Source organism: Erithacus rubecula, assembly GCF_903797595.1.
Source record: "Erithacus rubecula genome assembly, chromosome: 5".
Lineage (NCBI taxonomy): Eukaryota > Metazoa > Chordata > Aves > Passeriformes > Muscicapidae > Erithacus > Erithacus rubecula.
In genome coordinates, this window is record NC_136687.1 from 64344834 (window position 1) to 64355501 (window position 10668).

General features: G+C 43.9%; 1 protein-coding gene across 12 annotated transcripts in view; it reads right to left on the reverse strand.

The window, feature by feature from the left end:
- BLTP1 (bridge-like lipid transfer protein family member 1) overlaps window positions 1-3886 on the reverse strand; it is an 84468-nt gene extending 80582 nt beyond the window's left edge. For all 12 annotated transcript variants that reach the window (XM_079306238.1, XM_079306239.1, XM_079306236.1 and 9 more), the window contains exon 1: window positions 3781-3886. The gene's annotated coding sequence lies outside the window, so the exon portion shown is untranslated. The remainder of the gene's footprint in view (window positions 1-3780) is intronic.
- Window positions 3887-10668: the final 6782 nt, after the last annotated feature.

Here is a 10668-nt window from a genome sequence, read left to right on the forward strand (position 1 = left end):
AGATAAGTAAACTTGCTTTAACCTCAGCCTAGCAAATTAACTCAACACCAAGAACAAACCTCTGCTTGAGCTAAGTCATTAAAAATTTACAGGAGGCATGCATATATGCAAGAGCTGGCAGGAGAGAAACCAGAAACTCGGTGACCAGAGTGCAGCCACTTGGCAGGGACAGCTGCACCACCTGTAAAAGGTCTGTCCTGCATCTACAGCTGAGCACAAAGGCAGCAAATGCTTTACTCAGTGCCCAGGAGCATTAGGGTGATCTGGGTCTTGAGCTGGACAAGAAGAGAAGAAATTAAAAAAAAATTCTGTTTACCACATCCTTTGTAAAGCTGCTTTTCTGGCACACCCTTGTAGAAACGGCTCAATAAAAGGGGTGTCCAAAGGTGGGGGAAGAATGGCATTTCATATTGAGAAGAAATACTACAATACAGTCATGAAGTGGGTAGGGAAATAATGGACATGGCCAATTCCCTTATTACTGCTGGACTTCACAGGGGGGAATAAACCAGGAGTTTAAATTTGCCAGACATATCCCTCAGATCTTCACAGAAATCAAGTGCTTATCGAATATATGTTGACATATTGTTAGAGGTTAACTACCATCCAAGAATTCAGAATTACACCCAAAGTAACACAGGACATGACAGGAGGCAAATCCCCCTGGCCTCAATAAATGCATGTATATAACATCTGGATGCCTCATACCTAAGGCAGCTCCTTAAAGGAAAGAAAAGGCAATTTTGCATTACCCACTCCATCACTGCCTTTCAAAGGGTCTCCAGCACTTCTATGAAATCAGGGGTTTAGATAAGTATGATATTATAAAGGAGGCTCACAAACATAGACACCATTTTCCTCTCAGGATATTCTTACACTGTCAGCACCCAGAGGCACATTAAACACATTTCACAAAACAAAAAGCTGCCAACCTTGGCTCCTGTCCCAAAACACTCCAGCTAGGTCAAACACTTCAAACCCATCCCAGCACAGCTTAGGAAACTCAGCTACTCTTCAGTCAACAAGCCAAAGGAAAGAGGAAGGAAGAGAAGGAGAGTTGTTCTCACAAAAAAAAAAAAAAAAAAAAATCCCACACAAAAAACCAAGGGAAAGGACAGCACTCAATAAAGCAATTCTGCCACAGGACAAACTGCATTGCCTTCATACCAGGCACCCAATTAAAATTAGAAGCTCTGAGGTTTTTTAAGAAAACAGCAAAGATCCAGGTCTATTTTCCTCCCTGTCTGCCAGTGCTTGAAGTCCCACTAGCGGTAAACTGTAAACAAAATAAACTAGAGCTTTAATTATACTAATGAAATCCTGCTATAACCCCCAGCAGAAACAGCTGCACTGAAAGCAGAGCCCAGCAGAGCCACACCTGGTTGAACCAGTGTGTGGACAGCCTTAGTCAAACAAAATTTGCACTACAGTTGCTTAGTAAATAACAGGTCTACTTCAAATTAATTAAATCAAAATTAAAGTGTACTCAAAGGAATGGTAAGATACAAGATAAAAATCATACTCACAATAGCCTACCCAGTGAGGTAGAGTTTCACAGCACAAGTGCATCTTTTATTTATCTATTTTTAATAGCACATGACATGAGTTTTCCTACAGAAGAGATCAAAGACAAACTCCTGCCATGGCAACCAACACACAGTACTTCTACTGCTAGCCTAGGAATCCCTGATTGAATTGGGATGATTTTTCATTTAACTTTAAAAAGTAAAAAATATACTGCATAACCTTTCCTCCCAGACTTCTTCAGGGGAGCTGGTTCTTTTCCTGCTTACATTTTCAGGCTTTGATGCTGCAGAGGAAAAAAAAAAAAACAAAAACCAAAACCCACAAACTACATAACCTAAAGGCTCAAAAGAATAGAAATAAATAAGAATTTCCTTCATGCACACTCCTCAATTTAAGAGAGAAAAATAAAAATATTGCCTTTGGGGCCTTTGTTGTTAGTCTTAACAAGGCAATCACTTTTTTTCTTCCTCTTTTTTAATTTGAGTACAGCACTGTACCTTTGAAATACTCTATGAGACTAAGTTATCTACTTCACATATGAATTTCTCCAGAAGTATACTTCCTCAAAATTACTCCTCTGACACATCACCACAATTTGGGAAAAGGGGACGTGTTTGCCAAAAATCAAACTAAGAGTCAGTCTTGTACCTACATATACCATCAACCTTAAGGGAACTACCCATAGGTTCACCCCAGCTTGGAGTCACCACAAAGATTTTGGTGCAGCAAAAAGTGCTAGAATAAATTATGTGAGGAGATAAGAAGTTACTAGGAGAAGGTATGGCACATCACAGTAAACACAGGATAACCCTGCATGCTGCTAACCAAAGGCATTAACCTCTTGCCTATTTCCTAGGGGATGAAATGGTGCAAAAGAGCAATCACCAAACAGCAGCTGATGCACATTTCACATGCCAAAGTTCCCTAACAGCATTCCCAAAAGGGTGAGTGACTTCAGCACAGCATGCACAAGGGTAAGAGCTCTCCCTAAGTGTGTCCATATCTTCACACAATGAGCCCAGATGATCCACCACGAGCACAACCTACTTATGACCACTGCCAGAATGTGCAAATTCAGGCCATGATCCTAGACAAACATCCCTGAACATCCATTCAGAGCCAACTGCCTAACTGGACGCTCAATATTGTTTTTATCAATGGCTGTTTGAATAACCTATTAACATAGTTCTACAAACAAGAGGAATACTCCCTCCTCCACTCCACTTTTTCTTCTCAGTTGCCAAAATTTCTGGCCCTATTGTTTAGCTGGTCACCACACATAAAAAGCAGGGAGGGTATGTGTGTGGGGGAGTGGAAACCCTGCACGGCTGCAATAAAAAGAAGAAGCCAGAAAAAGCAGAATTACTGGATTAAGTGACACAACAGAAGAACTCACACGGCAACAACTGTGGCCTTTTCAATATTAAACCTGATAAAGTTACACGTTGCAGCAAACTACCAGCTTGGGAAGTTTTCACAAAGTTGAGTGAAGGCTGCTGTGGAGATGTGTCTTAGGATAGGAATCCAGTCCAGACAAAGATTGTGATAGGGATATTTGCTACGTGGCCACCTCCAATACACACCTTCACCATATCACTCTTATGTTATGTATTGTATCTATTATGTACACGTTACATCGGTAATTACATCGGGTTTTTTATTGATAATGCAAAGCGCAAACATGTTATCATGACATCCTTACGTAACATTACCACTACAGCTTCAGACACACCAAAAAGCAGGTGCACATCCTGTTAAATCACTGTGTGTGTGTTAAACCCTCTCAGGACCAGAGGCACTGCCAGAGATCGCCTTTCACCGCCCAGGGACCAGCCGAGGGAAACTTCCCTGACAGGCCAAACAGAGCCGGAGGCGCCCCAGCTCCCGCCCCCGGCCTCGCACCCTTTCTGCACGGCGTCAACCCACGCCGAAGGGAAAACACGGAATCCCCGACACCGGCGGGGCTTCTCCTGGCCCCTCTGCCCCGCGGAGCGGCCGGGCCACGGGCAGCACGGCGGGAGCGGCACCCGGGGGTCACCGCAGCGCCCTCCGGGGCGGAAGGACGGGCACCGGGCCTCCTCCCCGTCCCGGCCCGCCAGAGCCCCGCGCCGAACCGCGGCTCCTCCCGGCGCGGGGGCGGCTGCGTGTTCCCGGCAGGCCCAGGGCGAACGGCGGGGCCGAACCCTGCGCGCCGGGCCCATCCCGGCGGGGAGCGGAGCGCGGCCCGGTCCCTGCTCCCTCCCCCGCACTTACGCCATCGCCCTCCGCGGCTTCTCCCCCGCGGACCCGGAACCGGCGGCGGCGGCGGCCGGGGCCCTCCCGCACCTCACGGTGAAGGTGCGGCCCCGCCCACGTCGCCGCCGCAGCCAACCGAGAAGCGCCGCCGGCCGGCGCGGCCAATGGCGGGGCCGTCCGCCCCCCGCGGGGGCGGGACCGGGGCGCCGCTCCGCCAATGGCGAGGCGCGGCGCCTGCCCCGTGTGTGTGTGTGCGGGAGCCGCGCCCGCCCCTCCGCGGCGCGCGCAGGCGCGGGCACAGCTGGAGCCGCCAGATGTGCGCGGCGCGCTGGGGGCCCGGGCGTGGCCGGGTCCGTACCGGTGCGGGTTCCTTGCGGGGTGGAGGGCACAGCGCCCCGAAACTGGAGCCTGGCTGATGGATGGCGCCGCCGGCGCGGTTCGCTGCCCGTTATGTCGGGAGAAGGGGCGCTGCTCGCCCTCCGCACCTGCCGCTCGCCCTTGTTCTCGCAGCATTTAACGGCGAGGCACCGGAGGGGTTGTTGGCCCAGCCGCCCGGTAACGGGCTGTTCGTTTTCTCGCCGTTGTTTGTGCTCTCCGAGGCAGGTGAAGAAAGCTGCCCCCCCCCCCCCCCCTCCCGCCCCAAACCGATAAGAAGTGAATTTTCAGGCATTTTTGAACTCATGTGGCCGTGACTTGACTGCCAGGTGTAGCCAAATCTGATAAGTACACACATTTCCTTAGAACCCCCCATAAAACACATTAATTTCTTTATAATCACCCAGGTGTGCATCCTGCAGCTTTTAGTAGCACACTAGAGGAAACTAAAACAGTGAATCAGTGTGTGTGTACCTTTTTCCATGAGGTCCTTGCACACTGTCAACACTGGTGCTGAGCTCTACGTTCCCTCAATGCCCCCGGGCTTTCCAGAAGCTGCACCACGCCTGTCTCCCGAGGTGTACCCATCCTTGGGCACCTGGAGCACAAGGCCGGTTGTACTCCTTGGTACCTGCAAAATAAAAGAAACACAGATTCCCTAAGCCATGGTGCTGCTCCCACTGGCCTGCCAGTGAGACCTGTCCAGGGACTGCCTGGATTTGCTTGGGCCAAGGTGAAACTGAGCCCAGCTGAGCAGAGGGCTCATGGCTCATCTCTGTGAGCCACGTGTTCCAGCATCCTGTCTGCTCTAGCATTCCACGTGGTTTTTCCCTGCAGAGCCAACTTTCAGCTGGATCAGCAAATCCTCGCTGCACAGGGCATGGATGCCCCTGGGGGCATGGCAAGAGCTCTTAACCTGGCACAGAAAGGCACTGGAGGGATCATCCCTTGAGCAGTGCCACAAACCACAGGTGAACCGTGCCCCCAGCTGCCCCCAGCACCCTGCTGGTCAGAGCTGTGCTCAGAGTAGCTCCACTTATCCCCCCCCCCAGCAGATGAGCCACCATCAAAGCCAGCGTTACCTAATGAGGTTTATCCTCACTGTTTTCTGTTACATTCCCGTCATACTAAGCATAGTAAGAAAAATATTGTTCAAGTATTCCTGGTTTTCACATTGAAGGGCCCCCTTCCACCTCCTTCCCCACTGGTGCACTCCAGCACTCTTCCCTGATCTGCTGTCCCTGATCTGATGGAGTCTTGGGAGGCTCTTCCAAATGTTTTTTATCCACATGGTGCCTGAAGGCTTTAATGAGATCCATGCAGATAAGTCACATAAAGAAATTTTAGCTCAAAGCTATCATTAGAACTTGGGGAAGGTGGGCCTGTGCCTGCTGTAAGAGATGGAAGTAAAAGCTCTAATGCTTTTTCCAGGCCTGGCTGGAAAACTGAAATTCAGAATTAACACGAGGAAAAATATTTACCCCTCTACACCTTTGAACTTATTTGTTTTCTAAAGGACACTAGTATTTACATTCTCTGTAAAAGAAACGTGCACTTTCTTCTCACAAAAATATTTTTATGTTTTACTAGACTTATTTTTAAACTCTTATCAATACAGGGCAGAATGTGTCCCAAAACAACCAAAATAAGGCAGAGGGAGAAATTATTTCTATTCTTAGCATAATGCCACAACTTAAAGTTACCATGTTTGAAATAGAAAAACCAGGATAGCCGAAACTCTGGGTCTTATTCCAATTCCATTGCTGGGCAGGAAATGGAGAGCCTTTAAGTCTACTTGTGGAACACATAAAATCAAGCACAGAAGTTATTCCATGCAGTATTTGTAAGCAAAGGTCAGCTTAAGTCCAAAATGTTTATCTAAAAAATGAGCTCCTGTGTATATTTGTAACCTGTGACAACTTCACTTTGCCTTAGAACAGTCAGCAGCACTGTAGTTTTCTATGTCTTTGGTAATGCAGTAAGAATAAGAACTATTTCCAAGAGTGGCATTAAAAAAAAAAAAAAAAAAAAAAAAAAAAGAGTAATTTTAGCAATTACTAAATCACTTAGATTTAGATTTGTTCTGTTTTCAGATCCCTCTATTTTTACACCTGAGAATTATTTTTATCATTTTACTTGGTTCAAGGAACTTGGTTCTTCTCAGGCTGTCACCATGCCTTACACATGGACATTGCAGTGAGTCACTGCATCCCAGCCTGGGGCCATGGAAAATGGGTGCCAGGATTTTCTCTTTTTAGGTGGGCTCTTGGTGTTATGTGCAAGTTTCTGACCCCTGAGTGCAGCTCCCTGGAAGCAGGGGTGTTGCCTGGGTGTGACAGGGACAGGAGCTGGTGGTTGCTGTAGGTTAGTGCTGACGTGAGCTTTGTGGATTCTCACAGCACCCCTGCCTGATTGCCTGCTGCTTTTTTTGAAGATTGCATTTTTGGGATGTTTGCCTCTGATGCTGATTTCCATCACCAGTTTCATTCCTTCCATTGCCTCCCATGACCTTTTGGGGGAGTGTCTACAAATTAGCTCCTGATATTTTCACCCTGCTTTCTTTTCATTCTCTCTTTTCTTAAAGGAGTTTTTCCTTCATTTTCTTTCTGATAATGAAAGATGCCAAATCACTTTTCTCAGCCCTTCCTTCTGTATGCTGATTCCAGACAATAAAATATATTTGACATTTGAAATTTATTTGTAGGAATTACTTTTAAAAGGGTAAACCAATAATCAAAGCTTCAAGATACCTTAGCCAAATAAACCTAAAAGCTCACATCATAAAAGAAATCAGTTGATTAATTACCTTTGTCTTCTGTAACCCAGTTGATGACTCAGATCTGAAGCACCAGGAAAGCCTCTCCTGACACATTGAGCCATTCTTGAGGTAGCCTGAGATTAACAGATGAAATACAATGGACTGCAAGACAATTCAATACCTTTAAAGCAAAATAACAAAATGACTGTAATATCTAGATTCACATTTTGCAGGGTGGGGGTAAACCAGGGGTTCTTCCACTTCTGTCTGCTCTGTCACATACCAGAGACTCATTTCCTTTTTGGGGGAAAACTGTTGGCTTCTGATGGTGTTATGTGTATGTACAAAGCATGAGTGGCCCAGGCTTGATTGCTGTCTCTAGGGTATAGATTTTCAATCTTGTCCAAATTTTTATCATGATCCAGAAAACAGAGTATATTTCATCCTTAATTCTTCCCAGCATATGATGTTGCATCTCTAGTTATCAGCATGCAACTGAAAAGAGACTTTATAAATGTTATCTCATCATATACCTTTCAAGTTAAGGAAAATTACATCCTCTATGCTTTGTTTTACATTGGGTGGCATTACCATTTACCTTAGTATGTTTATTTTCATGCCTGAAATTCCAAGACTTTCATTGTAAGCAAAGAGGAGTAGTTGAGTAAAAGCATTATCTTTAAATTATTTATGCCTCTTCTGCTTTGCAGTGGAAGATGCTTCTCTGAACATTGTTCTAAAAGCTCCCAAGTCATTTAGCCCATTGCTTTATCTTTGGGTGATGCCATCCAAGGGTCAAAGACAAGCTGATGTCAAGGCTGCCAGAATTTATTCAGACAGAACTAGAAGCTGCTGGGTACTTGACACTATTTAAGAAAAGCAAAAATATGACTGTGAATATTCATAGACTTTTCTGGGACTTAAACCATTCACCTTGTTAGGGGAATGGAGCATCACTGCCCAACTGACATTAAATGACACTCATGGTTATGACCCCTCTAAAAATCCTGCAGTAGCCCAGTAAGCAGAATCAGGCATTCACCATCCTGGAGCTGGAAGGTGATTCACTGGCATCAGTTACTTGAGGAGACAATTCATTTAATCAGGAGGTTGTAAAGAGCCCTTCCATAGCCTTATCAGATTGAAAGGCCCTTGTCAGGCAATCCTCTTGCAGGGAGTTCTCTAAGAATAACAGAAAATTGTTTTCCTGATGCTGCATCTGGTATTAAAGGAGGCTGCAGGCACACCTTCAGTGGAACAAGAGCAGCATGGTAATCAACTCAGAATTTGAAATATTTCCCTCTTGCTCCCAGCCCTGAGACAACAATTGCAAATAAATAGGAAAGAGAAAAGCACATTACTACCACTCTGTGTATTATGAAACTTAATTCTGTCTTCTGCTCTGCTTTAGTGAGGGGTTGGAAGTTGCTGGAGCTATGAGGATACCAATGGTTGATTTATGCTTCCTCTAAATAACATCAGTATTTACTATAAGAATTCATCCTAGATTACATTGAAAACAAACAAACACTGAGCTTAGAGATAAAGAAATATAAATATTCCTTATGCAAAATATTCACAACACTGTGAAAACTCACTTCAACAAACCAGAAGCTGCTGGGTCAAAACACCCACATCCTTTAACTTCAGGGCAAAATCTTAAATTCCTTGGTTCTTTTCATCTAAGGGTAAAATCACAGACACTTGGTTCAGAAAACAAACAAATATTAATAATTTGTTTTAAGTACATAATTTGCCAGAGCTGGAAGTCGCTTGTTATCAATTACAGAATTAATTTATTCCATACTTGACCTTTCAGTACTCAGTGTCTTCTTAGCTTCCAAAGCATATTTATTCAAGGAGTTTCACTGAACATTGCCTGTGTTTCAAACGAGTTCCCCATTTTGTGGTGCACCCCAAAACTGATTCTCAAGCAGGTTTTTTAACTGAGGAAAACATCCTTGTTCCATCAGTAATTTACTGGTGTCTGGATCTGTGCACCCAGATCTTATGTGAATATAAGAAAATATGTAGAAAGATCAAAGTATTCTCCATTCAATCCCTAAATAAAATGCAAAGGAAAATATAACTTACCTTACATAAAGGTTATGCTGTCATATTCTTCTAAACTGAGCAATATAATTTTCACTTTGATCAGCAGTCAGAGTAGAATATGAAAATACTAACAAAACATATTCATTTTTATTAGTTTTTTCAAACTATCACTTCCATAAACTCTTTCCTTCTGGTGTAATTAATGAGTGTGACTGTAAACCAAGACTGATAACAAAATCTGCATTTTAGATATGTGTGTTGTTTAGCCAGATTCTCAGGACTGTTCTTGTGCCTCTCATTCAGACCTATTGGATGCAGATTATCCTGTGAGGAAACAAGCATCAAACACACAAAATTAACAGTGATTTCAGCAAGCCCAGGGTATCGTTTGCAGGACCAAAAACTTGCTAAAATTCGTCTGTCAAACTGTTTCCAGACAGCAGTAAGCATCCTATTTCTGTAAAAAAATGGTACTTTTAATTTCAGAAAATGGCAGGTGAAAACAAGCAAACAGGTAAAGATTCCACTAGATCCCATTGCTGTATCTTGGCAACCCCTAAAAGACACTTATGTTGCATCTGCACGTTTTTTTCACTAAATTAAATAAAAACCTTCATTTATTATTTTATAATCCCACTTTTCTACCCCACTTCACTTGCTGGATGTGCACATATGAAGCTTAATTGTACTACTGCTTCCTTTTTTCAGTATGGATTTTTTTGGTATGGATTGTAACTTCCTTACTCTTTAGAAAATGGTTGCTGTTGTGTTTTCCTATGATCTGTTCACTGAACTCACTAAAAACCTGTGCCTGGCTTCAGGGCAGTATTTGGAAGCCCCTAAGGATCCTGGACATCCTCCCAGCTCCCTGACATGGCCCCAGTGCCACTGTCTCCCCATCCTGTTCCTGGCCAGTTGCATTCTTGATTTATACTGGATTTTATTGTGTGTCTCCAGCCCCATAAATAGTTATCTGCAGGGTAACTAGAAGCAGCTGTGTCCATTCCTCCAGTGTTCATATCTTACATTTCACACACTGCTTTTTATGCTGTTCTGCTGGTAATAAATGGCATCAGATGGTAGGTTAGCTTTAGGCTTTAAAATTTCTCTTATTTTTAGTTATTCCGGCTCTCAAAAGAAGTGCATTATACTGAAACACACTATTATTAGACTTTTTGTGCTAGATGTATAGGCATATAGTATAAGCCTTTTGTCTATGCAATCTAAAACCCATTTTGAACATATAATGAGAAGTATTTACCAAGTAAAGTTTCTTTTTTAAACTGGAGACCCCATTCCTGGCACTACTAATTATCTAGAAGAATGAACTGCCACACAGCAAGTGGGTGTTACACTCTGATGCCAGAGAAAGAGGTGCAAGTAACATTCTTTTTGGTGGTTCATGACTATTTTTAACTTTAATTTCCTTTGTAATTATTTCCTTTCCTGGATTCATAAATCTGCAGTTGCCTGTTATATAAATCTCAGCTATCCCTTGTTTACAAATAATTCTGGCTTATACTCCATGTTCTTTGCACTTTGGAAATTCTCACAGACTTGAAGTTTGGGTGTACAAAGACAGACACAGGGCTATCACCCCATGTTTAATACCAGTCCTATACAATGAGTCTTTTTTAATAGCAAATATCCACCTACATTTCTTTTAAACCTTCTCCAGCATTTTTGTTGGAGAAGCTGCTTTTCACTTGGTGTCTCAA